Genomic DNA, 4,657 nt, shown 5'->3' on the forward strand with positions numbered 1-4,657 from the left:
GCCATCAAGGGTATGCATATCAGAAAAGCCACCATGTATCTGAAAGATGTCACTTTGCAGAAGCCACGTATGCCATTCCATCGCTACAATGGGGGAAGTTGGTAGGTATTCCCAGGCCAGACAGTGGCGCTGGACGTGAGGTCAGTGGCCCAAAAAGAGTACTGAATTTTTACTACACGTGCTTAAAGATGCAGAGAGTAGAGCTGAACTTAAGGGTTTAGATGTAGATTCTCTAGTCATTGAGCATACCCAGGTGAACAAAGCCCCTAAGATGCCTTATAGAACTTATAGACCTTGGGGTGCCTGGGTGGCTCAGTCTGTTAAGCGTCACACTTCAGCTCAAGTCATGATCTCAGGGTTGGTGGGTTTGAGCCCCATGTCGGGCTATGTGCTGGAGCCTGCTTTAGATTCTGTGCCTTCCTCTCTCTCTGCCCCTCCTCTGCCTGTACTCTACCCCTGTCTCTCTCTCTCTCTCTCTCTCTCTCTCTCTCAAAAATAAATAAATGTTAAAAAGAAAAAAAAAGAACTTACGGGACTCATGGTCAGATTAACCCCTGCATGAGCTCTCCCTGCCACATTGAGATGATCCTTATTGAAAAAGAGTAGATTGTTCCTAAGCCAGAAGAGGAGATTGCACAGAAGAAAAAGATATCCCAGAAGAAGAAACTGAAGAAATAAAATCTTAGGGCCCAGGAGTAAATTCTGCACAAAATAAATACAAATAAAAGAAAAAAAAAATCATGCCTGTTTTTGTACAGTAAGATCTAGAAAACTGCCTGTCCAATGTTTAATATATACATTCAAATGGATAAATGAAATACTGTATAAGCTGTGAAAAAAGGAAGTTGAAGACAGGCCTAACATAAGTGACTAATAGTACTATGTGGCTAAGGATACTACAGAAACATGAACAAGGTGCCAAGGAATACAAAAAAGGGTGAGTTTAGCCTGAGTTTAAAAAATGTGTTCACCAGGTAGTGAAGATGGGTAAGAGCATTTCACACAGAAAGGGCAATACTCTGGCAAAACAAAACAAAACAAAACCCCAATAAAATCCTGAATCAAGGCAATTGTAGTAAAGAGGGAGATTGGAAATTCAAGATATACTTTTAAAGTAGAATCAACAAGATTTGTTGAGAGATCGGTTGTGAATGTTGAGGAAGCAGGTGTAAAAGATGACTTCTACATTTTTACCTTAGGTGACTAGACTGGTGATAATACCATGTATTAAGTAGAGGTTGAAGGGGAAGTAACTGTTTCCACAGACTACAAAGTTAGCTAAGCTTAGTAGACAGAGTTTTAGGATTGGGGAAACTTTCGGGAATAGGTGAAAAGAAACCAGAAGTTTTAAGGAGAAGATATATTTGAGAGAATCTGTTGAACATAGAAGATAGTTGAACACATGGGCACAGATGAGCTCAGGCGCCACTTAATGAACATCTGCAAAAATGTGGCATGACTATAATGTAATACAATTGCTTCTTAAAAAAAAAAACAAACCAGTATCACTTAAACATCCAAATGAATGATGCTTCTTTCAAACGCGTCACTTCAGGAGGCACTGCACTCCTGCTGGCTCTGCTTCTACTATTGCTAAAAATATTTTCAGCATTCCTTTTTTGGGCCATCCTTTAAAAAGTGAACATGATATTCTTTTGAATATCCTCAGTATTTGGCGAGTCTTCATTGTTTCAGGATAAATTGGATGGGGAGGAAGCAAAAAAACAAAACAAAACAAAAAAAACAAAACAAAACAAAAAAACCCTCAGTGCCAAGCCTGATGAATAAGGGGAATGAATGATCATATTATGTAAAATCATTTTGGCTCAAAAGAGAGGAGCAGGAAGGGCAAGGAAGATTCTTCTTTGACTGATAACTGCATCTTAAAACAATTTTAATTCAACAAATATTTCCTGCGGTGTCGATGGGGGGCCGGGCCCAGTGCTCTTACTTTCACAAAGGCAAAAGGGAAGTTCCTGCTGTGTTTTGAGCAAGAGCACATTTGAATAAGCCTCATTTGAATAAGTATCCAGTTTCCACAGTCGACTCCTTTGAAAAACATACTACTTGAAGAAGTATTCTATCTTCCAGACTTCTCTATGGAAGCCTCTTGCTTGTGCCTCCAGAGCTCCCCGTGTATATCTCTTTGACAGCATAGTCATAAGATGTTGTTATTAGCCCTACATATCTGTGTGCCTCACAAGACATTATAATTATCTTATTCAACACTTAGCACAGTGCCTGACACAAAGTACTGGTTCACAGTACTTCACTGTTCATTGAATGAGTAGATGGATTAATGAGTGAGTGAGTGAGTGCATCATTTTAAAACTTCACATTTCTGCTCAAATGAACTGTCCTCAGAGAGGCTCTTCCTAATTAGCCCACCTAAATATCCAAGCACACCCACCCCTGTCAGTCTCTGTCTTGTTATTCTGTTTTATTTTTTCTCCAAGGAATTTATATGTATCTGAAATTGTATATGCACTTATCTGTTCATGTTTTATTGTGTGTCTCCCTCAGTAGAATGTAACCTTCATGAGAATAGTAGCCCTGCCTAAGTTGTTTGCAGACACATCCCCCCATGCCTCCTGGTAAAGTACTTTATTTTTCAATAATGAAATGCATGTTTCAGCTATACATTGCTATGTAATAATAAATGATCCTGAAACTTAGTGGCTTAAAACAGCAATCATTTTATTATGATTTTGTCGGTCAGGAATTAGGGCAGGGCTCAGCTGGGAGATTCTTCTGGCAACTCAGGTGCTTTAGTATATTCAGCTGGTGGATGGCTTGGTCTGAAGTATCCAAGACAGCTTTACTTACACTTCTGACTCTTGGCAGCAATGACTGGAAGATTGGGCTCATGTGAGGTATGATGACTGGAGTGCCTACACATGACCTCTCCAACATGGAGATGCCAAGTGAGTCAGGCTTCTTATTTAGTAGTTAAGAGTTTCCTAAGTGAGCATTCAAAGAAATACGGGCAGAAGATGCAAGACTTCATATTACTTAGCTTCAGAAGTCCCATTCTGTCATAATTTATTCATCAGTTATGTCGCTAAGTCTCATCTATGTTCAAGACAAGGAGGATTAGACTCCATCTCTCAAAGAGAGGCTTAGCAAGGAATTTATGGCCATATCTTAATCTTCTACATTGCATGAGGAAAAGAAATTAACATGTAAAATTGGGTAGGGATCTAAAACAAAACACTGATTGCTAGATGAACCAGACCTATGTAGCCAAGAAGAGATTACAACCCTGATTTCTTTAGAAACAAGACTGATTCTTTACAAAGATCAAGTTCCTAGAAAACAGTATCTATTAAATTTTGCTATGTATTGACCACTCTGCTAAGTAATTTATATGTATTCTTATTTAGTCCTCACAAACCACACTACTGAATGGATATTATTGTAATCACCCCATTTTTACAGATGAAGAAACTGAGGCATCAAGTAATTGGTCAAGATTACACAATTAGGGGCACCTGGGTGGTTCAGTGGGTTGAGCATCTGACTTGTGATTTTGGCTCAGGTCATGATCCCAGAGTGGTGGGATCGAGCCCTGTGTTGGGCACTTCGCTAAGTGCAGAGCCTGTATAAGATGCTCTCTCCCTCTCTGTCTGCCCCTCTCCCCTACTCGTGCACCCTCTCTCTCTAAAATTAAAAAAGATTAATTTTGGGGGCACCTGGGTGGCTCAGTCGGTTAAGCGTCTGACTTTGGCTCAGGTCATATACTCACAGTTCTGAGTTTGAGCCCTGCGTCAGGCTCTGTGCTGACATCTTGGAACCTGGAGCCTGCTTCAGATTCTGTGTCTCCCTCTCTCTCTCTCTGCCTCTCCCCTGCTCACATGCTATCTCTGTCTCAAAAAATAAACATTAAAATTTTTTAAATTAATTTTTAAAAAGAATACACAGTTAGTGAGTGATAGGGACCGAGGTAGTTCAACTCCAGAGTCCATATTCTTATCTCTGAAACTATGGGTTTCTTGAAGTAGGCATCATAATATATTGCAAGACTGATATTTCTCCCTAAGAATGAGCAGGAGGGGACTATTTTAAGAAAGTGAAATGAACATGAACTTGAGAATCAGCCATGTCATAACCCTACCCCTTCCCAGCAATAACTATGTGACTCCGGGCAAGTTATTTAACCCTGATTAATCACTCATCTGTAAAATAGGGCTGATGTGATCTAGCTTGTAGGATACAGTGAAGATGAAAGTGAATATTTTAAAGTACCTAGAATAGAGCCATCACTGAGAAAGACTTTAAAAGTGTTAGTTCCTATCTCAGCTACATAACAAGTGCCCTACTTCTAGGGAGAATCAATTCCATCGTGTGTTGCAATTTTTCAGAATTTCTCTTGGCATAATTAAATATTTATACTGAAAGAAAAAAAAGAGAGACTCCAGAAATTGAGATTTATCTATCTCCCTTAGCCAGTGCAGTTTCTGCCCTATCTAGTACAGACAGTAGAATGAAATTCCACCAAAAGTAAAGTTACCACTGGCAAAGTAGTAGGAAGCTGTCAACACAGTTTTTCATTAGTAATAGAAATAGTTTTGAAAAGGCTTACCTTTTAGTTAAAACTAGAATGGCCTATAAAATAATATTGGAAAGAAAAAAATGCTCTAGATTTAGTATCTAGTTC

This window comes from Crocuta crocuta, unplaced genomic scaffold, assembly GCF_008692635.1.
Source record: "Crocuta crocuta isolate KB4526 unplaced genomic scaffold, BGI_CrCroc_1.0 scaffold216, whole genome shotgun sequence".
NCBI lineage: Eukaryota > Metazoa > Chordata > Mammalia > Carnivora > Hyaenidae > Crocuta > Crocuta crocuta.